Source organism: Pseudophryne corroboree, chromosome 9, assembly GCF_028390025.1.
Source record: "Pseudophryne corroboree isolate aPseCor3 chromosome 9, aPseCor3.hap2, whole genome shotgun sequence".
NCBI lineage: Eukaryota > Metazoa > Chordata > Amphibia > Anura > Myobatrachidae > Pseudophryne > Pseudophryne corroboree.
The window spans coordinates 201,911,429-201,937,033 of record NC_086452.1 but is presented as its reverse complement, the minus strand read 5'-3'; the positions used below and the strand labels follow the sequence as shown (position 1 = coordinate 201,937,033).

The window sequence follows — 25,605 nt, the reverse complement described above, 5'->3', positions numbered from 1 at the left end:
GATGATGGTGTATAATCCCGTCTGGTCACTTCCCTTCTGCGAGTTTGTTGGGTCCATTTGAAAATATGTCCAGAAGTAAAGTCGCGCTTATCCCTTGCGAACTTTGATTTCTTCCTTTCAATGATGTTATCCTCATATAACTCAAGATCTTTTTTCATTTTGCAAAAGAAATCTTGAAAGGAAGGATTACCTTCCCATTGTTCCAATTTTTGGCCCAAAGTATCAATTTCTTTAGTACATTCTTCCATGATTAGGTGATTGTGTTTTATTAGAATACCCATTAAGTCCTGGGAGCATTTTAAGAGACATTGTTCCCAATCTTTACGTAAATTATCTGTGGAGAGTGCGAATGAAGGAAAAAGTTTAGGCCGTAGACCTCTTGGAGATATTTTTTGTCTGCAATAGTGTTCCAAACTAGTTAAGTCCCAGTCGACTCTAATGCGTCTTTGGAGAGTTCTCTTCAAATGAGAGAGGTCATCTTCCCAATTGGTCTCTGTAATGGGATCGGGGATCTTGATAGGAAAGATAGTATCTAGGTCTTCTATAGATCTTTTGTTCTTCAGTACAGTTTTTAAACTGAAAGTGCTCATATTCGTACTGGTCGTTGGAGCTGAGAGAGAAGCGTCTGAAATTCTTGAAACAAGGGCTTAAAGGGAAAGGTTCAAAAGTAAATCATTGATAGAACAAAAAGTTCTAAATGTGGCTTGAAATTCTGCCTGGATGACTGTGCTGGGTCCGAGAGCTGAGGAAAAGACCTCAGTACCAAGAATTGTACAAAGATAAATTCAGTATGGAACCGCACCAGTCTAACAATTTAAACCAAGTATAGAAATGACATCAAAGATGAAAAACCAATATACATGCAGTTGACAAATAAGTTTTAAACTGCTAATGATTGGCGGTGCTCCCAGGAATTTTGTAGATTAGACTACAATTGAAAAGGAGAGAAAAGACAAAAAACCCTTATTTGGGAGCACTCATTTGTAATAATTGATATAATATGAAGTAAAATGAATGATGAAATGAGATAAAACTTAACCTTTAATTGTTTCTTGAATAAAAGGAAATAAATGTGAAATAATTTTGAGACTCGTGTCTGATGTTTGGAATAAGGAACTTGTTTAACCTTTTTAACAAATGAGGTACAAGGTAATGAAGGAAGGTGAAGATATCAGAAAGGATGTGTTTAATGGATACCATAAAGTTCTGATGAAATAAGGGTATCCAGGAAAATCACTGTACATGCCTTGGAATAAAGGTTTGAATGGTAGCGTGATATGGTAGCGAGGTTGGGTTAAAGGTGAAGATAAGAGAGGAAGATGGCAAAAATAATCTTTTTAAGAAAGAAAAGGGGGCCCACTGCACCTGGTATTCTCAGGAGGTTTCCCTTCGTGATACTGACCAGGCCATACCTGCTTAGCTTCTGAGATCGGACAAGATCGGGCGTATTTAGGGTAGTGTGGCCGTGGGCCTGTTGTCTGAAATGTAAGAAAAGAAATAAGAGGGGAAATCCACTCCTATTATCTGTACTGTACATAAATCAAAACCATGAATAGTCCGGGAGGGTTTTTCCAGAAGCAGGAATATGAAAAGCGTTGGATGGGATTTATCCTTTTAAAAGGCCCACTGCACCTGGTATTCTCAGGAGGTTCTCCTTCCTAGTACTGACCAGGCCATGCCTGCTTAGCTTCCGAGATTGGACAGGATCGGGCGCATTCAGGGTAGTATGGCCGTGGGCCAGTGTAGAGGAAATATGAATGGGATGGGAGAATACACAAACTCTGCTTTCTGTACTTCACACTCAACCAAGGCTATAAATAGTCTCAAAATGGTATTTCCAGACAAGGGTGTGTCGGGATGATTCTGAGTGTCTAGGATTTATTAAGGCACTTAGATAAATTGATAGGGGTGAAGTGTGGTAGGTGGAGCTTTGCAGATAGTGAGCTCTCATGAAAATGATGAAAGAAAATATGTACTATGTATGTGTGTATCTAACTCCTTGGATTAAATAATGTCAATTGATAAATGAGAATCAGAGCTCAGAACTGGCTCATGGATGGTTAAATGACAATAAACACTATAATTGCTAGTCCCCTAAAAGGAAAACCAGATGAGTAATCATATGCTGGTAAATCATATGCTGGCTCAATGGGAATTAATCCCCTGCCTAACACCGATCACATACCCGTTTGTTGCTGTATTTGATACCAGTGTTGTGGTAATTCTCACTAGACCACCAGGGTTTAACTTGTGTTTATACTCATTATCATTTTTGTAAAGAGTTGACCGCATACCTAGTGACAGTGGTAATAGATACTAGACCTCTGTATACCACTACACTCTCCTCTGTCTTAGAACTGTATTCTATCTGCAGTAATTACACCATATTTGCAGAAACAACTTGTACAGTACTGTCCTAATAGGACAACAAAACATTTTTATTGTACTTATTCCCAGCCTATGCCTCTAAGGTTTATTTACTAGATTTAGGTATTCAACCTTGATTTTGTTATATAAGTTTATTTATGGTAGCTTTTTTATTTCATTGATATTATCATCTAATAATTGGTATTAATCAATCTCACTCTCACTATAAGGCTATATGTATTATTTGTGAGCCAGCCTTGAGCTCCTTACCAGTATATGATTACTTATCTAGCAATTATAGTGTTAATTGTCATTTAACCATCTATCAGTCAGTTCTGAGCTCTGTTCTTTAATAATTGGTATTGATCAATCTCACTCTCACTATAAGGCTATATGTATTATTTCTGAGCCAGCCTTGAGCTCTTTACCAGCATATGATTACTCATCTGGTTTTCCTTTTAGGGGACTAGCAATTATAGTGTTTATTGTCATTTAACCATCCATGAGCCAGTTCTGAGCTCTGATTCTCCTTTATCAATTGACATTTTTTAATCCAAGGAGTTAGATACACACATACATAGTACATATTTTCTTTCATCATTTTCATGAGAGCTCACTATCTGCAAAACTCCACCTACCACACTTCACCCATATCAATTTATCTAAGTGCCTTAATAAATCCTAGACACTCAGAATCATCCCGACACACCCTTGTCTGGAAATACCATTTTGAGACTATTTATAGCCTTGGTTGAGTGTGAAGTACAGAAAGCAGAGTTTGTGTATTCTCCCATCCCATTCATATTTCCTCTACACTGGCCCACGGCCATACTACCCTGAATACGCCCGATCCTGTCCAATCTCGGAAGCTAAGCAGGCATGGCCTGGTCAGTACTAGGAAGGAGAACCTCCTGAGAATACCAGGTGCAGTGGGCCTTTTAAAAGGATAAATCCCATCCAACGCTTTTCATATTCCTGCTTCTGGAAAAACCCTCCCGGACTATTCATGGTTTTGATTTATGTACAGCACAGATAATAGGAGTGGATTTCCCCTCTTATTTCTTTTCTTACATTTCAGACAACAGGCCCACGGCCACACTACCCTGAATACGCCCGATCTTGTCCGATCTCGGAAGCTAAGCAGGTATGGCCTGGTCAGTATCACGAAGGGAAACCTCCTGAGAATACCAGGTGCAGTGGGCCCCCTTTTCTTTCTTAAAAAGATTATTTTTGCCATCTTCCTCTCTTATCTTCACCTTTAACCCAACCTTGCTACCATATCACGCTACCATTCAAACCTTTATTCCAAGGCATGTACAGTGATTTTCCTGGATACCCTTATTTCATCAGAACTTTATGGTATCCATTAAACACATCCTTTCTGATATCTTCACCTTCCTTCATTACCTTGTACCTCATTTGTTAAAAAGGTTAAACAAGTTCCTTATTCCAAACATCAGACACGAGTCTCAAAATTATTTCACATTTATTTCCTTTTATTCAAGAAACAATTAAAGGTTAAGTTTTATCTCATTTCATCATTCATTTTACTTCATATTATATCAATTATTACAAATGAGTGCTCCCAAATAAGGGTTTTTTGTCTTTTCTCTCCATTTCAATTGGAACGAAGAAACCACCTTAGGCAAATATCCGGGACGAGTCCTAAGAACCGCCCGGTCACGGTGAAAAATCAGATATGGGGAACTACAAGACAAGGCACCCAAATCCGACACTCTTCTAGCAGAGGCAATAACCAACAGAAACACCACCTTAAGGGAAAGCCACTTAAGGTCAGCTGAACCAAGAGGTTCAAATGGAGACTCTTGTAACGCCTCCAAAACCACCGACAAGTCCCAAGGAGCCACAGGCGGGACATAGGGAGGTTGGATACGTAACACACCCTGAGTGAAAGTATGAACATCAGGTAAAGTCGCAATTTTTCTCTGAAACCACACCAACAAGGCAGAAATATGAACCTTGAGGGAGGCCAGACGCAGGCCTAAATCTAGGCCCTGCTGTAGAAAAGTCAAAAGTTTGGCTGTACTACACTTGGAAGCGTCATAATGGTTAGATGCGCACCAAAGTAGGAATGCCAGACCCGATGGTAAATCCGAGCAGAGGCCAGTTTCCGGGCCCGCAACATAGTTTTAATGACCTCTTCAGAAAAACCCTTAGCTCTTAAGACGGTAGCTTCAAGAGCCACTCCGTCAAAGACAGTCGGGCTAGGTCCTGGTAGACACAGGGGCCCTGAACGAGGAGGTCTGGGCGTTGTGGAAGTAGAAGTGGACGCTCTGACGATAGGCCTTGCAGGTCTTAGAACCAGTGCCGTCTGGGCCACGCCAGAGCTATGAGAAACAGATTTCCTTTTTCTTGCTTGAACTTCCGAATTACCCTGGGCAGGAGTGACACCGGAAGGAACACGTACGGCAGCCGAAACCTCCATGGCACTGCCAGCGCATCCACGAATGCTGCTTGAGGATCCCTTGTTCTTGCTCTGAAGACCGGAACCTTGTGATTGTGTCGAGACGCCATCAGATCCACATCTGGAAGACCCCACCTTTCCACGAGGAGTTGAAACACTTCTGGATGGAGGCCCCACTCGCCGGCATGCACGTCCTGACGACTGAGAAAGTCTGATTCCCAATTCAGGACTCCCAGAATGAATATTGCCGATATTGCCGGTAGATGGCGTTCTGCCCAACGTAGAATCTGTGAGGCTTCCTTCATTGCCAAACGGCTTCGAGTGCCGCCTTGATAATTTATGTAAGCCACTGTGGCGGCGTTGTCCGACTGTACTTAAACAGGACGGTTCTAAATCAAAATGCTGGGCTAGGTTCCACGCATTGAAGACCGCCTGCAATTCCAGAATGTTGATCGAGAGGAGAGATTCCTCCTTGGTCCACCGACCCTGCAAGGAGTGCTGCTCCAGCACCGTGCCCCAACCTCTTAGACTGGCATCTGTCGTCAACAGGACCCAGTTGGATATCCAGAAGGGACGGCCTCTGGAGCCACCAGAGCAGCGACAGACGGACCTCCGGAGTCAAAGAGATCATTTGAGACCTGATCCGGTGAGGCAGGCCATCCCACTTGGCTAGAATCAGCTTCTGGAGGGAGCGAGAAAGGAATTGAGCATACTCCACCATGTCGAATGCTGATACCATGAGGCCCAGCACCTGCATTGCCGAATGTATCGACACTTGCGGACGAGAAAGGAAGCAACGAATCCTGTCATGAAGTTTCAGGACTTTCTCCTGAGACAAGAACAACCTCTGGTTATGAGTGTCCAACAGCGCTCCCAGATGCACCATGCTCTGAGCAGGGACCAGGGAGGATTTCTTCCAGTTGATGAGCCACCCGTGGGCTTGTAGAAACCGGACCGTCATATCCAGATGACGCAGGAGAAGATCTGGGGAATTTGCCAGGATTAACAAGTCGTCCAGATACGGCTGGCACATTACAATTATAATATCCTGCAGGTTGAAAAGTAATAACTTGTTTTTCCTTGCTGGATGGTGGGAAGTTGTGCTGTGAGTGTGGTCTTATTCATGAAGGAAAGAGAATGTATTGGGAAAGGTCAGAGCCATCAGATGATGAGGAGAGAAAATGTTGTCACTGAATCCTGAAGCGTATCATGCAATACACAGCTGTTCACCATGGAAGTGGGAAGCGGAGTGAAAGATGAAAAGAAAACAGATTGTTGGAGATATACACCAGGTGAGAGAAACCCATGAGGATACCATGAGATGGAATTGTGGGGTTTCGGAAGAGGAAGGAAACATCCCTCAGACGCACACAGAAATGGAATATAACAGCAGACACCACATGCAGTCACAATGCAGAAACATGACAATTTGCTTATTTAAATAGCATAGTAAACATTGTGATTCCAGTGTTTCTATTAACTTTACTTTTGTTCCAGAAATATCTAAATTGCTGTTTACAGGGTAAGGTGTTAATGTTCGGGCTTTGAGGTCAACACAAAGGAGTAGAATAGCTAGGGGCGTAATTCACAGAGGCAATGGAGATGCCTGCCTTCGAGCTCCAAGCCCTGAAGGGCACCTGCATGTGCAGAAGTACCTGTGCGGTTCACAGTGTGATCCAAGAGGGTAATTCAAACTGGATCGCTGCAGCGGCAGCAATCGCAGTCTGAATTACTGTGGGGAGTGTGCACGCGCAGCGGCCGCACTGCATGTGCGCACTCCGGGAGCCCAGTGAGATACTATCAGCATCTCACTGGCTGCGATCGCCTCTGCCTAATTGACAGGCAGAGGTGGTCGCGGGGTAGGAGGTGGCGTGCCAACGTCATTAGAACGCCGTTGGCGGGGCGCGGTACAGACAATGGAGGCATGTCCGGACCGTTGGGGGGGTGGGCCGCGGCGGCTGGATGAAGTCACACGCTGCCACTGCAACCCGACATGTGGCCAGTAGCTCCCTGCCAGCACGCAGGAGCTGCGCTGGAAGGGAGCTACTCGTCAGGTACAAAAGCATCGCCGCCGTGTGAGGGGATAGGGCCTGGCATGCGGGTGGGCTAGCCCTGTGCTGGGCATCCTCCCGCATGTCAGAGTAACTGATCTGGGATGTGCTAAATTTAGCACATCTACGATCAACTCTGAATTACCCCCCAAGTGTGACCACGGCTCTTACAATGGAGCTCTGCAGTGCACCAGCTACTGCTGCATAGTTAATTGGCTCTATCCCTGAAGCCCTGCTAACACCTGTATTAGGTGACAGGAAAGCTCTGCCTGGTACCGTTCAGCCTGCGCTGCAGTAAGCAACGGTGCACCTGCTGCTGCTACTGAACTGATAAATGGGACTTACAGTACCAGTGATCGATGATTCTGCTTGCTGCAGAAGGCTGAGTCTTGTGAGTCTGACCCTGACCCACCGGCTGTTGTCACACAGTGTAGCTGAAGCCCTGCTAATTCGCTGTGTGCTCCAGTCCCTGTAGACTGTCTGAGAGTGCTATCAATATAATTGGGTGTAGTATAAATTGCCAGCTGCCGGTATCCCGGCGCCCAGCATACCGGCACCAGGATCCCGACAGCCGGAATGCTGTCAGCGGAGCGAGCGCAAAAGAGCCCCTTGTGGGCACAGTGATGAACTACGCGCGCCACACAATTTATTTTCCCTCCAGGGGTGTTGTGGACACCCCAAGAGGGAAAAAAGTTGTCTGTATACCGGCGGTCGGAATCCCGGCGCCGGGATCCTGACAGCCCGCATAACGAGTGCCACCCATATAAATCTGTAACTTTTTTTTTTTAAGGGGAGCCACCAAACTCCAACTTGCTTTTGTGCAACTGGGATGAACTTATGCCCCTGAGCATAGCCATGATAGTTTGGCAACCAGGGGCAACATGAGCCAGACCGAGCCATAGTCATGCCACCAGGTTGCTGTGGTCACTCCCCTTCCAGGTTCTACATATTTTCAATGGGGCGTAGTCATGCATGCCAAGGCTACATATGCTGATCATTTTCTTGTTGCCCCTAGCACCCTCCACACCAGTGTTTGCATTAATATGCTTCAAAGCAGTCAAATAATAACAATCCAGCAATAATGTACTTTTGCTAAATATTCTATTTAATCATTTTCAGTACCTTAAGCACAGTGGGTAGATCTGTCATGTGCAGATGCTGCTGGATTTGGGGAATGGCAGTGCAAGCAGCCTGGAAAGGCTACATAGACCCTCATTCCGAGTTGTTCGCTCGCAAGCTGCTTTTAGCAGCTTTGCACACGCTAAGCCGCCGCCTACTGGGAGTGAATCTTAGCTTCTCAAAATTGTAAACGAAAGATTCGCAATATTGCGAAAAGACTTCTCTGTGCAGTTTCTGAGTAGCTCGAGACTTACTCTGCCAGTGCGATCAGTTCAGTGCTTGTCGTTCCTGGTTTGACGTCACAAACACACCCAGCGTTCGCCCAAACACTCCCCCGTTTCTCCAGCCACTCCTGCGTTTTTCCCAGAAACGGTAGCGTTTTTTCAAACACTCCCATAAAACGTCCAGTTTCCGCCCAGAAACACCCACTTCCTGTCGATCACCAGAACGAAGAAAAAACCTTGTAATGCCGTGAGTAAAATACCAAACTTCTTAGCAAATTTACTTGGCGCAGTCGCAGTGCGAACATTGCGCATGCGCAGTTAGTGGAAAATCGCTGCGATGCGAAGAAAATTACCGAGCGAACAACTCGGAATGACCACCATAGTTAGGGGTCGATTCTGAGATGGAATTAAAGCATACTTACCTACATTTTATTTCTCCTCTCCGGCTGCAGGTGTCTTCGGGGGGCGGGGGCGGACTGTGACATCACTAAGCCCCGCCCCCCGCATCGGGAAATGTCGTTATTTGCGGGTCCACGGGAAGGGGGCGGGGCTAAAATGACGCCATTTGCGTCATTTTAACCCCTTCTCCACCCGACGGACCCGCGAATGCGGCAGGTAATCTCTCCATCCTGCTCGCATCACTAGGGTGCGAGCAGGATGCGGGAGACCTGCCCACTCTTCCGGGGGTGCGGGTGGCTACCCCAAAAAAACGGGAGCCTCCCGCGGCTTCCGGGAGAGTAGGTAAGTATGGATTAAAGCAAACAAAGCAAGTACTGCACTTTACCTTACACCCAGAGGTGGATTTAGACCTCCTGGGGCCCTAAGCAAGACACCGATTTGGGGCCCCCTTCCTCAAACAATCCTCAGTGTGCCGCACCCCAGTCAGTGTATGCTCCCCAATCTGTCTCCGCTGATTTATAGCAGGCGGATGGTAGTTGTACTAGTGTATTTATTATTATTTATTACCAGTTATTTACTGTATATAGTAGTGATGTGCACCGGACATTTTTCGGGTTTTGTGTTTTGGTTTTGGATTCGGTTCCACGGCCGTGTTTTGGATTCGGAAGCGTTTTAGCAAAACCTCACCGAAAATTTTTTGTCGGATTCGGGTGTGTTTTGGATTCGGGTGTTTTTTTCAAAAAACCCTAAAAAACAGCTTAAATCATAGAATTTGGGGGTCATTTTGATCCCATAGTATTATTAACCTCAATTACCATAATTTCCACTCATTTCCAGTCTATTCTGAACACCTCACACCTCACAATATTATTTTTAGTCCTACAATTTGCACCGAGGTCGCTGGATGGCTAAGCTAAGCGACACAAGTGGCCGACACAAACACCTGGCCCACCTAGGAGTGGCACTGCAGTGTCAAGACAGGATGGCACTTCAAAAAAATTGTCCCCAAACAGCACATGATGCAAAGAAAAAAAGAGGCGCACCAAGGTCGCTGTGTGACTAAGCTAAGCGACACAAGTGGCCGACACAAACACCTGGCCCATCTAGGAGTGGCACTGCAGTGTCAAGACAGGATGGCACTTCAAAAAATTGTCCCCAAACAGCACATGATGCAAAGAAAAAAAGAGGCGCACCAAGGTCGCTGTGTGACTAAGCTAAGCGACACAAGTGGCCGACACAAACACCTGGCCCATCTAGGAGTGGCACTGCAGTGTCAAGACAGGATGGCACTTCAAAAAAATTGTCCCCAAACAGCACATGATGCAAAGAAAAAAAGAGGCGCACCACAGGTATAGAATGTAGATGGATAGTATACTTAATGAAGACACAGAGGTAGGCACAGCAGTGGCCTTCCGTATCGTACTGCTATATATAGTATACTGGTGTTCACTGTGTCAGCAAACTGCAAAACTAAAATGCACCACAGGTATAGAATGTAGATGGATAGTATACTTAATGACGACACAGAGGTAGGCACAGCAGTGGCCTTCCGTATCGTACTGCTATATATAGTATACTGGTGGTCACTGTGTCAGCAAACTGCAAAACTAAAATGCACCACAGGTATAGAATGTAGATGGATAGTATACTTAATGACGACACAGAGGTAGGCACAGCAGTGGCCTTCCGTATCGTACTGCTATATATAGTATACTGGTGGTCACTGTGTCAGCAAACTGCAAAACTAAAATGCACCACAGGTATAGAATGTAGATGGATAGTATACTTAATGATGACACAGAGGTAGGCACAGCAGTGGCCTTCCGTATCGTACTGCTATATATAGTATACTGGTGGTCACTGTGTCAGCAAACTGCAAAACTAAAATGCACCACAGGTATAGAATGTAGATGGATAGTATACTTAATGACGACACAGAGGTTGGCACAGCAGTGGCCTTCCGTATCGTACTGCTATATATAGTATACTGGTGGTCACTGGTCAGCAAAACTCTGCACTGTACTCCTCCTATATAATATTAATTACACTGGTGGTCCCCAGTGCCCACAATAAAGCAGCACACTGAGCACAGATATGGAGTGTTTTTCAGGCAGACAACGTATACTGGTGGTCACTGTCAGTAAAACTCTGCACTGTACTCCTGCTATATAATACAGCTGCTCCCCAGTCCCCACAATTAAGCAGTGTGAGCACAGATATATTATGCAGCACACTGAGCACAGATATGGAGCGTTTTTTTCAGGCAGAGAACGGATAAAACTGGTGGTCACTGATCAGCAAAACTCTGCACTGTACTCCTCCTAACAGCTGCTCCCCAGTCCTCCCCACAATTAAGCAATAAAGCAATCAAGTTCAACAATAAACGGAGAGGACGCCAGCCACGTCCTCTCCCTATCATCTCCAATGCACGAGTGAAAATGGCGGCGACGCGCGGCTGCTTATATAGAATCCGAATCTCGCGAGAATCCGACAGCGGGATGATGACGTTCGGGCGCGCTCGGGTTAGCCGAGCAAGGCGGGAAGGTTCGAACCTGCCTCGGACCCGTGTAAAATGGGTGAAGTTCGGGGGGGTTCGGTTTCCGAGAAACCGAACCCGCTCATCACTAGTATATAGCGCACACATATTCTGCAGCACTTTACAGAGAACATTTGGCCATTCACATCAGTCCCTTCCAAAGTGGACTAAAAGAGATGTGTTTACATTTGGCCAGTCACATCAGTCCCTTCCCCAGTGAAGCTTACAATCTAAATTCCCTCCCAAATGTACACATTCATGCTAGGGTTAATTTTTGGGGGGTTTTGGGGAGCCAGTTAACCTATCAGTATATTTTTCGATTGGAGGGACTCAGAGTACCCGGAGAAAACCCATGCAAGCACAGGGAGAATATACAAACTCAACACGGTTAGGGAAATGGGGGGTAATTCAGAGTTGATCGCAGCTGCAAATTTGTTAGCAGTTGGGCAAAACCATGTGCACTGCAGGGGAGGCAGATATAACATGTACAGAGAGAGTTAGATTTGGGTGTGGTGTGTTCAAACTGAAATCTAAATTTCAGTGTAAAAATAAAGCAGCCAGTATTTACCCTGCACAGAAATAAAATAACTCACCCAAATCTAACTCTCTCTGCATTGTTATACCTGCCCCACCTGCAGTGCACATGGTTTTGCCCAACTGCTAACAAATTTGCTGCTGCGATCAACTCTGAATTACCCCCATTGTGGGAATTGAACCCATGACCTGAGTGCTGAGATGCAGTAATGCTAACCCATACACCGTCCATGCTGCTCTTAAAAACACACTGTGGGCTCTGCACACAGCCAGATGCAGGCAACTGGCACCTGACAGCTATCTAGTCACTGACAGCCTGCTGAGAGTATTCAGCCAGACCAGCACTCGGACTCAGAAGGAGAGAGTATTGACTGCATAGGAGAGGAAAGAGTTAAACATCTGGGGAGGGGTGGACCTAGCTGTGAGGAAAGTACAGCCTTCTTTAGGGGGAGGGTTTGCTATATATAGGGAAGGAGAGGCCATCTTAAGTCTCTTGGTGATTTGCTTTGGGGTAAGTGCTGCTTTGCAGAATCCCCCCATTTTCTTTTTCGGATTTATACATTTCAGTGTTTTGTCAGCTAGTCATGGGCAAAGTGATTCACTGAGCTGAGCTGAGACACATGACTCAGTTCAGTGAAGTGTCTGGAGTCAGTGTCTCGGCACATGAGTCATGACTCATCTGTAGTGGAATGTGTTGCAGAGACTGCACATGAATCAGTGAGTTGCCAGTGCTGGAGGATCAGTGCTGGACTCATGGAGTTATTCAGCTGCAGTGATTGTACAGTGTATCTGGGGGAGGCAGCTGCTTATGCCCTGATTGTTAATAATATGTTAACATAGATTTACTGTTATGTTGATATATTGTTAATAACCACTTATTGCATACTAGTTATAGAATATGACATTACTTTTGGCTGAGGAGAGAAAGCTTAACAGCCATGAAACACATCATTCATTCTGTAACTAAACCAAATAAAAACGTTTTGTTTTTTTTTTTATCTTGCATACTTTGCTGATTGGATGATTTTAGGTGGCCTTGGATTTATTATATTATCCACTATCTAGCCTCCAGGGAGTTTGCCACCCACAATCACACTGAGCAGGATCAGTGAGCACTGAGCCGAGAGCCCTGTACCACAGGGGCTCCACCTCCTGCTGCATGAATCAGATTCATTCACTGAGTCACTGAGTCTACACAGTGTACAACTGTCTCACTCACTGGCAGACTCAGGATGAATCATGATTCATGACATGGATCAGGCACAGCAGCAGAGCACTCACTGACTGGTGAGTCGTGACTGCTCCCTCCCCCCTCCCACTGGGTGTCACCTGGTATAGCCTCTGGCCAATCACAGCTAAAGACAGCAGAACACACTGACTGAAGGACACAGGACACAGAGTTTCCTCCCTCTGCCTGAGAGAAGCTGCTGCTGCTGCTGTCTCGACTCATGAAACAGTGAGTGACTCGAATCATTCACACTTCCTGATGATTCCAGTCACTGTGTTGAGACAGAGAGTCAGTAGCCATCTCTATTGTCAGCTCCCTGCATTTAGGTCACACATCAGTGCTCTGGCTGCCACTCGCCCACGTTACCGCTCATCGGGCGGTGGGGGCTGGTTCCGGGGGCGAGCTGGCTGGCCCTGGGGACGGCGTCCCGTCTCCTAGGGCCTCCTCGAGGGATCTGGCGGAAGCCGGGCCGGATGTGACAGGCGGGAGCGGCCGACGAGGAGGATCAGAGAGGGAGTCAGGCCGCCCGGAGGTGGGCGGGCAGCAGCCCTTGCCTCCGGGCATGGCCGGGGAAGCCCCAGTGCCGGGTGCCCGCGGGAGCGCGCCGCGCCAGGCGCTCATCCAGGGACCGGAGACTGAGTTCGATGCCCAGCTCTTCCCCCTTGCCGGGGCCGGCTAGTGGTTCCAGGCGGGGGGAGGGCACTGGGCGGGGGACGGTGGCCAGCCGAGCGAGGCCTGTCGCAGGGCCTCGCACGGCGTCATCCCCAAACGCTTCGGCTGAGAGAGCACGGACCGGAAGCGGTGGGACGCCGCTTTCCTCCTTGTCTCCTCAGCCCTCTCCCCCGCAGCCGGAACACGGTGTGGAGCGGGGAGGGAGGGGGAGAGGCAGTGATCAACCAGGTTAAGCTAATGGAGCTCTTAATGCAGGAGCCCAGACAAGAGGCCTTGTGGTGACAGAGAGCAGTGGGGCGCGCGCCCGAGGTGCGCGCGCGCCCACGCTCGCCTCTGGCGCCGCTAGCCGCGCACGTGTGTGCGCAGCAGCGCCGCCGGCCCTGCTGTCTCCCCTGCTATCTCCCAGGCAGCCGGAGTCCGGCGGGAGCCGGGGGGAGAGGGGAGACAGGGCAATTATGATCACTGGCAGGGCAGTGCGATACCAAGGAGAAGGGGTGCGGCAGCAAGAGGTCACCGGGTGCGCGAGCCCGTGTCCACTGAAAGCGGAGCAGTGCGCGCGCGCTCTGCTGCGCCGCGGGGTTCCCGGTCTTTTCAGATCACTCCCCCAGGGCCGGAATCTAGCGGCCTGCGGGGGAGGAGGGGGGACAGGGAATGGGTTAGTGGCCGCGGGGCTGCTGCACGCGCCGCAGGAGCTCGCGGCGGTCCCACCCCCCCCCCCCTCTGCGGCATCGGATAGTTCCGATACACGGGAAGAGGGGACAAATTCGGAGGCGAGGGCAGTGCGGGCGTCGACAGCGGTGCCTCCGCTTTCCCGCAAGGGCAGCGTGCGTCGGATGCCCGGCACACGCATGTCGGGCGGCGAGTGCGTGGTCGCACGCGGGCCCCGGCGAAGGACCCAGGACTGCGTTTTGGGGCAGTCACGACTAGAGATGAGCGGGTTCGGTTTCTCTGAAACCGAACCCGCACGAACTTCATGTTTTTTTCACGGGTCCGAGCAGACTCGGATCCTCCCGCCTTGCTCGGTTAACCCGAGCGCGCCCGAACGTCATCATGACGCTGTCGGATTCTCGCGAGACTCGGATTCTATATAAGGAGCCGCGCGTCGCCGCCATTTTCACACGTGCATTGAGATTGATAGGGAGAGGACGTGGCTGGCGTCCTCTCCATTAGAAATTAGATTAGAAGAGAGAGAGAGATTGTGCAGAGTCAGACAGAGTTTACCACAGTGACCAGTGCAGTTGTTGTTAGTTAACTTTTATTTATTTTAATATAATATATCCGTTCTCTGCTATATCCGTTCTCTGCCTGAAAAAAAACGATACACAGCAGCAGCCAGTCACACAGTGTGACTCAGTCTGTGTGCACTCAGCTCAGCCCAGTGTGCTGCACATCAATGTATAAAAGGCAAAGCTTATAATAATTGTGGGGGAGACTGGGGAGCACTGCAGGTTGTTATAGCAGGAGCCCCCAGGAGTACATAATATTATATTAATTTAAAATTAAACAGTGCACACTTTTGCTGCAGGAGTGCCACTGCCAGTGTGACTAGTGGTGACCAGTGCCTGACCACCAGTATAGTAGTATATTGTTGTATGTATTGTATACTATCTCTTTATCAACCAGTCTATATTAGCAGCAGACACAGTACAGTGCGGTAGTTCACGGCTGTGGCTACCTCTGTGTCGGCAGTCGGAACTCGGCAGGCAGTCCGTCCATCCATAATTGTATTACAATATATACCACCTAACCGTGGTATTTTTTTTTCTTTCTTTATACCGTCGTCATAGTGTCATACTAGTTGTTACGAGTATACTACTATCTCTTTATCAACCAGTGTACAGTGCGGTAGTTCACGGCTGTGGCTACCTCTGTGTCGGCAGGCAGTCCGTCCATCCATAATTGTATTATTATTATAATATATACCACCTAACCGTGGTTTTTTTTTCATTCTTTATACCGTCATAGTGTCATACTAGTTGTTACGAGTATACTACTATCTCTTTATCAACCAGTGTACAGTGCGGTAGTTCACGGCTGTGGCTACCTCTGTGTCGGCAGTCGGCAGGCAGTCCGTCCATCCATAATTGTATTATTATTATAATATATACCACCTAACCGTGGTTTTTTTTCCATTCTTTATACCGTCGTCATAGTGTCATACTAGTTGTTACGAGTATACTACTATCTCTTTATCAACCAGTGTACAGTGCGGTAGTTCACGGCTGTGGCTACCTCTGTGTCGGCAGTCGGCAGGCAGTCCGTCCATCCATAATTGTATTATTATTATAATATATACCACCTAACCGTGGTTTTTTTTTCATTCTTTATACCGTCGTCATAGTGTCATACTAGTTGTTACGAGTATACTACTATCTCTTTATCAACCAGTGTACAGTGCGGTAGTTCACGGCTGTGGCTACCTCTGTGTCGGCAGTCGGCAGGCAGTCCGTCCATCCATAATTGTATTATTATTATAATATATACCACCTAACCGTGGTTTTTTTTTCATTCTTTATACCGTCGTCATAGTGTCATACTAGTTGTTACGAGTATACTACTATCTCTTTATCAACCAGTGTACAGTGCGGTAGTTCACGGCTGTGGCTACCTCTGTGTCGGCAGTCGGCAGGCAGTCCGTCCATCCATAATTGTATTATTATTATAATATATACCACCTAACTGTGGTATTTTTTTTTCTTTCTTTATACCGTCGTCATAGTGTCATACTAGTTGTTACGAGTATACTACTATCTCTTTATCAACCAGTGTACAGTGCAGTAGTTCACGGCTGTGGCTACCTCTGTGTCGGCAGTCGGCAGGCAGTCCGTCCATCCATAATTGTATTATTATTATAATATATACCACCTAACCGTGGTTTTTTTTTCATTCTTTATACCGTCGTCATAGTGTCATACTAGTTGTTACGAGTATACTACTATCTCTTTATCAACCAGTGTACAGTGCGGTAGTTCACGGCTGTGGCTACCTCTGTGTCGGCAGTCGGCAGGCAGTCCGTCCATCCATAATTGTATTATTATTATAATATATACCACCTAACCGTGGTTTTTTTTTCATTCTTTATACCGTCGTCATAGTGTCATACTAGTTGTTACGAGTATACTACTATCTCTTTATCAACCAGTGTACAGTGCGGTAGTTCACGGCTGTGGCTACCTCTGTGTCGGCAGTCGGCAGGCAGTCCGTCCATCCATAATTGTATTATTATTATAATATATACCACCTAACCGTGGTTTTTTTTTCATTCTTTATACCGTCGTCATAGTGTCATACTAGTTGTTACGAGTATACTACTATCTCTTTATCAACCAGTGTACAGTGCGGTAGTTCACGGCTGTGGCTACCTCTGTGTCGGCAGTCGGCAGGCAGTTCGTCCATCCATAATTGTATTATTATTATAATATATACCACCTAACCGTGGTTTTTTTATACCACCTAACCGTGGCAGTCCGTCCATAATTGTATACTAGTATCCAATCCATCCATCTCCATTGTTTACCTGAGGTGCCTTTTAGTTCTGCCTATAAAATATGGAGAACAAAAAAGTTGAGGTTCCAAAATTAGGGAAAGATCAAGATCCACTTCCACCTCGTGCTGAAGCTGCTGCCACTAGTCATAGCCGAGACGATGAAATGCCAGCAACGTCGTCTGCCAAGGCCGATGCCCAATGTCATAGTACAGAGCATGTCAAATCCAAAACACCAAATATCAGAAAAAAAAGGACTCCAAAACCTAAAATAAAATTGTCGGAGGAGAAGCGTAAACTTGCCAATATGCCATTTACCACACGGAGTGGCAAGGAACGGCTGAGGCCCTGGCCTATGTTCATGGCTAGTGGTTCAGCTTCACATGAGGATGGAAGCACTCAGCCTCTCGCTAGAAAACTGAAAAGACTCAAGCTGGCAAAAGCACCGCAAAGAACTGTGCGTTCTTTGAAATCCCAAATCCACAAGGAGAGTCCAATTGTGTCGTTTGCGATGCCTGACCTTCCCAACACTGGACGTGAAGAGCATGCGCCTTCCACTATTTGCATGCCCCCTGCAAGTGCTGGAAGGAGCACCCGCAGTCCAGTTCCTGATAGTCAGATTGAAGATGTCAGTGTTGAAGTACACCAGGATGAGGAGGATATGGGTGTTGCTGGCGCTGGGGAGGAAATTGACCAGGAGGATTCTGATGGTGAGGTGGTTTGTTTAAGTCAGGCACCCGGGGAGACACCTGTTGTCCGTGGGAGGAATATGGCCGTTGACATGCCAGGTGAAAATACCAAAAAAATCAGCTCTTCGGTGTGGAGGTATTTCACCAGAAATGCGGACAACAGGTGTCAAGCCGTGTGTTCCCTTTGTCAAGCTGTAATAAGTAGGGGTAAGGACGTTAACCACCTCGGAACATCCTCCCTTATACGTCACCTGCAGCGCATTCATAATAAGTCAGTGACAAGTTCAAAAACTTTGGGTGACAGCGGAAGCAGTCCACTGACCAGTAAATCCCTTCCTCTTGTAACCAAGCTCACGCAAACCACCCCACCAACTCCCTCAGTGTCAATTTCCTCCTTCCCCAGGAATGCCAATAGTCCTGCAGGCCATGTCACTGGCAAGTCTGACGAGTCCTCTCCTGCCTGGGATTCCTCCGATGCATCCTTGCGTGTAACGCCTACTGCTGCTGGCGCTGCTGTTGTTGCCGCTGGGAGTCGATGGTCATCCCAGAGGGGAAGTCGTAAGCCCACTTGTACTACTTCCAGTAAGCAATTGACTGTTCAACAGTCCTTTGCGAGGAAGATGAAATATCACAGCAGTCATCCTACTGCAAAGCGGATAACTGAGTCCTTGACAACTATGTTGGTGTTAGACGTGCGTCCGGTATCCGCCGTTAGTTCACAGGGAACTAGACAATTTATTGAGGCAGTGTGCCCCCGTTACCAAATACCATCTAGGTTCCACTTCTCTAGGCAGGCGATACCGAGAATGTACACGGACGTCAGAAAAAGACTCACCAGTGTCCTAAAAAATGCAGTTGTACCCAATGTCCACTTAACCACGGACATGTGGACAAGTGGAGCAGGGCAGGGTCAGGACTATATGACTGTGACAGCCCACTGGGTAGATGTATGGACTCCCGCCGCAAGAACAGCAGCGGCGGCACCAGTAGCAGCATCTCGCAAACGCCAACTCTTTCCTAGGCAGGCTACGCTTTGTATCACCGCTTTCCAGAATACGCACACAGCTGAAAACCTCTTACGGCAACTGAGGAAGATCATCGCGGAATGGCTTACCCCAATTGGACTCTCCTGTGGATTTGTGGCATCGGACAACGCCAGCAATATTGTGTGTGCATTAAATATGGGCAAATTCCAGCACGTCCCATGTTTTGCACATACCTTGAATTTGGTGGTGCAGAATTTTTTAAAAAACGACAGGGGCGTGCAAGAGATGCTGTCGGTGGCCAGAAAAATTGCGGGACACTTTCGGCGTACAGGCACCACGTACAGAAGACTGGAGCACCACCAAAAACTACTGAACCTGCCCTGCCATCATCTGAAGCAAGAAGTGGTAACGAGGTGGAATTCAACCCTCTATATGCTTCAGAGGTTGGAGGAGCAGCAAAAGGCCATTCAAGCCTATACAATTGAGCACGATATAGGAGATGGAATGCACCTGTCTCAAGTGCAGTGGAGAATGATTTCAACGTTGTGCAAGGTTCTGATGCCCTTTGAACTTGCCACACGTGAAGTCAGTTCAGACACTGCCAGCCTGAGTCAGGTCATTCCCCTCATCAGGCTTTTGCAGAAGAAGCTGGAGGCATTGAAGAAGGAGCTAACACGGAGCGATTCCGCTAGGCATGTGGGACTTGTGGATGCAGCCCTTAATTCGCTTAACAAGGATTCACGGGTGGTCAATCTGTTGAAATCAGAGCACTACATTTTGGCCACCGTGCTCGATCCTAGATTTAAAGCCTACCTTGGATCTCTCTTTCCGGCAGACACAGGTCTGCTGGGGTTGAAAGACCTGCTGGTGACAAAATTGTCAAGTCAAGCGGAACGCGACCTGTCAACATCTCCTCCTTCACATTCTCCCGCAACTGGGGGTGCGAGGAAAAGGCTCAGAATTCCGAGCCCACCCGCTGGCGGTGATGCAGGGCAGTCTGGAGCGACTGCTGATGCTGACATCTGGTCCGGACTGAAGGACCTGACAACGATTACGGACATGTCGTCTACTGTCACTGCATATGATTCTCTCAACATTGATAGAATGGTGGAGGATTATATGAGTGACCGCATCCAAGTAGGCACGTCACACAGTCCGTACTTATACTGGCAGGAAAAAGAGGCAATTTGGAGGCCCTTGCACAAACTGGCTTTATTCTACCTAAGTTGCCCTCCCACAAGTGTGTACTCCGAAAGAGTGTTTAGTGCCGCCGCTCACCTTGTCAGCAATCGGCGTACGAGGTTACATCCAGAAAATGTGGAGAAGATGATGTTCATTAAAATGAATTATAATCAATTCCTCCGCGGAGACATTGACCAGCAGCAATTGCCTCCACAAAGTACACAGGGAGCTGAGATGGTGGATTCCAGTGGGGACGAATTGATAATCTGTGAGGAGGGGGATGTACACGGTGATATATCGGAGGGCGAAGATGAGGTGGACATCTTGCCTCTGTAGAGCCAGTTTGTGCAAGGAGAGATTAATTGCTTCTTTTTTGGGGGGGGTCCAAACCAACCCGTCATATCAGTCACAGTCGTGTGGCAGACCCTGTCACTGAAATGATGGGTTGGTTAAAGTGTGCATGTCCTGTTTTGTTTATACAACATAAGGGTGGGTGGGAGGGCCCAAGGATAATTCCATCTTGCACCTCTTTTTTCTTTTCTTTTTCTTTGCATCATGTGCTGATTGGGGAGGGTTTTTTGGAAGGGACATCCTGCGTGACACTGCAGTGCCACTCCTAGATGGGCCCGGTGTTTGTGTCGGCCACTAGGGTCGCTAATCTTACTCACACAGCTACCTCATTGCGCCTCTTTTTTTCTTTGCGTCATGTGCTGTTTGGGGAGGGTTTTTTGGAAGGGACATCCTGCGTGACACTGCAGTGCCACTCCTAGATGTGCCCGGTGTTTGTGTCGGCCACTAGGGTCGCTAATCTTACTCACACAGTCAGCTACCTCATTGCGCCTCTTTTTTTCTTTGCGTCATGTGCTGTTTGGGGAGGGTTTTTTGGAAGGGCCATCCTGCGTGACACTGCAGTGCCACTCCTAGATGGGCCCGGTGTTTGTGTCGGCCACTAGGGTCGCTAATCTTACTCACACAGCTACCTCATTGCGCCTCTTTTTTTCTTTGCGTCATGTGCTGTTTGGGGAGGGTTTTTTGGAAGGGACATCCTGCGTGACACTGCAGTGCCACTCCTAGATGGGCCCGGTGTTTGTGTCGGCCACTAGGGTCGCTTATCTTTCTCACACAGCTACCTCATTGCGCCTCTTTTTTTCTTTGCGTCATGTGCTGTTTGGGGAGGGTTTTTTGGAAGGGACATCCTGCGTGACACTGCAGTGCCACTCCTAGATGGGCCCGGTGTTTGTGTCGGCCACTAGGGTCGCTTATCTTTCTCACACAGTCAGCTACCTCATTGCGCCTCTTTTTTTCTTTGCGTCATGTGCTGTTTGGGGAGGGTTTTTTGGAAGGGACATCCTGCGTGACACTGCAGTGCCACTCCTAGATGGGCCCGGTGTTTGTGTCGGCCACTAGGGTCGCTTATCTTTCTCACACAGTCAGCTACCTCATTGCGCCTCTTTTTTTCTTTGCGTCATGTGCTGTTTGGGGAGGGTTTTTTGGAAGGGACATCCTGCGTGACACTGCAGTGCCACTCCTAGATGGGCCCGGTGTTTGTGTCGGCCACTAGGGTCGCTTATCTTTCTCACACAGTCAGCTACCTCATTGCGCCTCTTTTTTCTTTGCGTCATGTGCTGTTTGGGGAGGGTTTTTTGGAAGGGACATCCTGCGTGACACTGCAGTGCCACTCCTAGATGGGCCCGGTGTTTGTGTCGGCCACTAGGGTCGCTAATCTTACTCACACAGCTACCTCATTGCGCCTCTTTTTTTCTTTGCGTCATGTGCTGTTTGGGGAGGGTTTTTTGGAAGGGACATCCTGCGTGACACTGCAGTGCCACTCCTAGATGGGCCCGGTGTTTGTGTCGGCCACTAGGGTCGCTTATCTTACTCACACAGCGACCTCGGTGCAAATTTTAGGACTAAAAATAATATTGTGAGGTGTGATGTGTTCAGAATAGGCTGAAAATGAGTGTAAATTATGTTTTTTGAGGTTAATAATACTTTGGGATCAAAATTACCCCCAAATTCTATGATTTAAGCTGTTTTTTAGGGTTTTTTGAAAAAAACACCCGAATCCAAAACACACCCGAATCCGACAAAAAAAATTCGGTGAGGTTTTGCCAAAACGCGGTCGAACCCAAAACACGGCCGCGGAACCGAACCCAAAACCAAAACACAAAACCCGAAAAATTTCCGGCGCTCATCTCTAGTCACGACCCCTCCGGAGCGCTGGCTCGGCCCTGGCCACAGCGGTGAAGGTGTTAGGGCCGCTAGCCGCAGCTGCCTCCCCTAGAACGGCTGTTCGTTCCGGCGGGCTGCGGGCTATGGCGGCGCAGCGGGTGGCACGCGCCTGCCGTGAGCTCGGGACGGTCGCCGCAGAATTACAACAGGGTCCAGGGCAGGACGCGGGGGAGCTCACGGCCGCAACGCCCCCAGCACTGAGGCCGCGGCATGTGCCGCAAGTGCTGGAGGGGTCCTCCGCTTCTTCCTCTTTTTCAAGGGAGCTCGGGGATGAGGCGATGGCAGATTTCGAGGAGGAAGGCAACGATTTGGACGCGCCGGAAGATTCCATGTCGGGGCAGTCGGCGGCATCAGGTAAGGTGGTGCAGTCGGTATTCGGGTTCCTCCACGAGCTCTAGTTCGCGTAGTTCTTCCTCTTCCTCATCTTCAATGTAGTCACAGGCGTCCGAAGTCAGTAGCACAACTAGGGCAAAGAAGCGGGCATAAATTCGCCAAGAGGGCAGCGGAACAGGCGCAAGCGGCTTAGCGAGGAAGCGCGTAGGGCCAAGAAGCTCGCAATTTGCCCGGTGTCGTGCGATTCGTCTATACTGCTGTACTGCGGGGGCTGCGAGATAGCTGCCGCAAGAAGATTTGGAGGGGGGACTTCGTGGACGTGTTCGTATTGACGAAGGTCGCGAAGAAAGAGTATAAGGTGGCGGCGCAAAGAAGGGCATCGGGGCTGAGGCATTCCGTACCTTCGATAATTGCCTGGCCGGGTTCTGGGTCTTCGCGGCATCTTACCTGGAGGACAGGCCGGCAGAGCACACGAATATAATTAGGTACCTGCATCTCGTACATGACATGCAGCGCACGTCTTCGGGATCGGAGTGGCGCAGGTACGATCAGGAATTCAGGGAACAACAGGAAGGTTTGCAGGTCATGGACTTCGGGTTCAAGGACGTTGAGGTTGGGCTCAAGGTCACCCGGGCTTCGCTACAGGCGGAGGAGCCCCGGAAGCCGGGGGCGGACGGGCACCACGCAGGGTCGTCCTCCCAGTGGTTCGGCGCGGACGGCGGATTGGCCAAGTCAGGTAGGTCGGCAGTCCGCGCAGGGGGGCGTGCCACCACAAAAGGAAAATGTTTCACGTTTAACAACGCGGCGTGTTCCTTCGGGGGATGACTTGGTCATCTCTCCAGTGGGGGTGGTTCCTAAGAAGGCTCCAGGCGCCTTCCGGCTCATTTGAGTTTGCTTTTAGGTGTGTACTGCCGGAAGCTGTGAAGGGCGACTGCGGGGTGTGCCAGAACGCACCATTTCGTGCGTTTGTCCTCAGAGATTAAGAGGGATTTGGCAATATGGGCCTCGTTCCTCGAGGACTTCAACGGGGTGTGTATATGGCAGGCCCCAATGGCGGACAGCGCTAGGTTGCAGCTGTTCACCGACGCAGCGGGCGCCTCTGGATTCGGTTGCCATCTGGAGGGATCTTGGTGCGCGGCCTCGTGGCCGGCAGAATGGCATCGCGGGGGTTTCACGAAGGACCTTTTGCTTCTGGAGTTTTTCCCATTATGGTGGCGTTGGAGGTCTGGGGCGATCGGCTGGCTAATCGCAGCATTTTGTTTAGATGCGATTATCTGGGCGTGGTGCATGCGATTAATAACCAGAGGGCAAAGTCGTTGGTGGTTATGCGGGTGCTAGGGCAATTGCTTTTGACATGCTTGCGTAGGAACCTGTGGTTCCGCGCGCAACATGTGCCCGGTTTGGAGAATGGGATTGTCGACGCTTTGTCGCGAGGACAGTGGGAGAGGTGTTGGTTGTTGGCACCTGAGGCCAACGAGCAAGGTTTTCATTGTCCCGGTTAGGTTTGGCAGGTGATCGGGCCGGACTGGAGGGTCTAGCGTTGCGGTCAGTAGCGCCAGCCACGCTCAAGGCTTACGAACAAGCTTGGAGTGAATGGGAGGAGTTTGTCCAAGGGCGTCAGCATCAAGGTAAGAGTAGGCATCGGCTGATGCTTTCTTTTATGTGGCAGCTTTACGTCTCCGGTAGGTCACGAGCAGTGGTATCGCGGTATTTGGCAGGCATCTCATTTTTCTGCAAGCTGCGAGGCGTCCCTGACGTAACGAAAAGCGAGGTTCTGCGGAAGGCAATGAAAGGGTGGGCGCGAGTTGCGCCGTCGCCACCGGATAGGAGGCGGCCCATCGATGCGGCTTTGTTGCCAGCCGTCATCGAGGCGGTAGGGCGAGTCGCGTCGTCCAGGCTTGAGACGCTTTTGTTTAGTTTGGCGTTCTCAATGGCTTACCACGGGGCCTTTCGAGTTTCTGAGTTGGTAGCGCCTTCCAAGAGAGCAGATTCGCGCATGCTGGTCGGGGACGTGGTAGTGGGTGAGAGGTCCTTGCTGTGCAGGTTGCGACGCTCCAAGACGGATCAAGTGGGGAGAGGGCGCTGGGTTACAATGGTTCCAGCGCTAGAGGAGAGCGTTTGCCCAGTTGGCTGGCAAGGCAATATGTGGTGGTGCGACCCGTTAAGGAGGGGTCTTGGCTGTGGCATTATGATGGGCTGCCAGTCACGAAATACCAGTTTCGTTGGATGCTGAGTCGTTGTTTGGCAGGCTTGGGCCTCCCACCCACTGCTTTCGGTACCCATTCCTTTCGCATAGGCGCAGCGACGTCGGCTGCTGCGGCGGGTTGCTCCAGAACTGAAATCCAAGCGGTGGGGCGATGGAAGTCGTCAAGTTACAGACGATATATTCGCCCCGTCACATGAGAGGTCGGTTTGCGCTTGGGGCTTTGTTTAAATGGCAATGTATTACGTTGTTCCAGTTCTGTGATTTTATGGTGTTGTGCGTCTGTTGGTGTTCCCCCTTTTTTTTTTTATCCTACTCAGGGATTAGCTACTCGCCGTTGCTGGCATGAGTCGGCAGCGGGGGTCTGGAGTTATTTGCGATTTTTTGCCTGACTTGACGGACTGAATTCTAATCTATAATTCGGCTAATTTGGTCTAATCAGAGTCCCTCAGCAGGTCTTTACGTTTCACCTCCAGCTGAGTTATTACATGTGTTTCCCATTTTATACCCCCCCCCTTTTTTTTATTTCGTTTGTTTTATTTGATCCTTCCCCTTTGTGTCTTTAATTGCGCTTTAAATTGGCAACGGAACATGGTGCAGTCGGCTAGGCCGTGACTGCTGCAATGGCGAGATCTAAAGTTTTCTTTTTTGGCAGATCCTTCAGTATAAACAATTAATAAGCCTCTTAGTAATCAATTCTACCCCTCTTTTTCCCTTCAGGATGGTTCGGAGACTATTTGCCCATTTGGGTGGTTGGCCACTCTTACATTTACTGGGCGGCCAGGTTTGTGGCCTCGGAAGGGTCTCAGGCATTGCTAGGAACACAGGGTGTCAGATGGCTTGGCTGGCGAGGAATGATGTGGGGTGAGCTGAGGAGTAGGTTAGTGAGTCAGGCCAGCAAGCATGGAGTCCCTAGGGTTTTGGTTGTCCATCTAGGTGGC

General features: G+C 48.7%; 3 pseudogenes; 2 read left to right on the top strand and 1 right to left on the bottom strand.

Moving 5' to 3' along the window:
* Positions 1-1,620: 1,620 nt before the first annotated feature.
* LOC134963429 (5S ribosomal RNA) lies at positions 1,621-1,738 on the bottom strand (annotated as a pseudogene).
* A 1,447-nt stretch (positions 1,739-3,185) lies between these two features.
* Positions 3,186-3,303, top strand: LOC134963563 (5S ribosomal RNA; annotated as a pseudogene).
* Positions 3,304-3,452: 149 nt separating this feature from the next.
* LOC134964220 (5S ribosomal RNA) lies at positions 3,453-3,570 on the top strand (annotated as a pseudogene).
* The last annotated feature ends 22,035 nt before the right edge of the window (positions 3,571-25,605 follow it).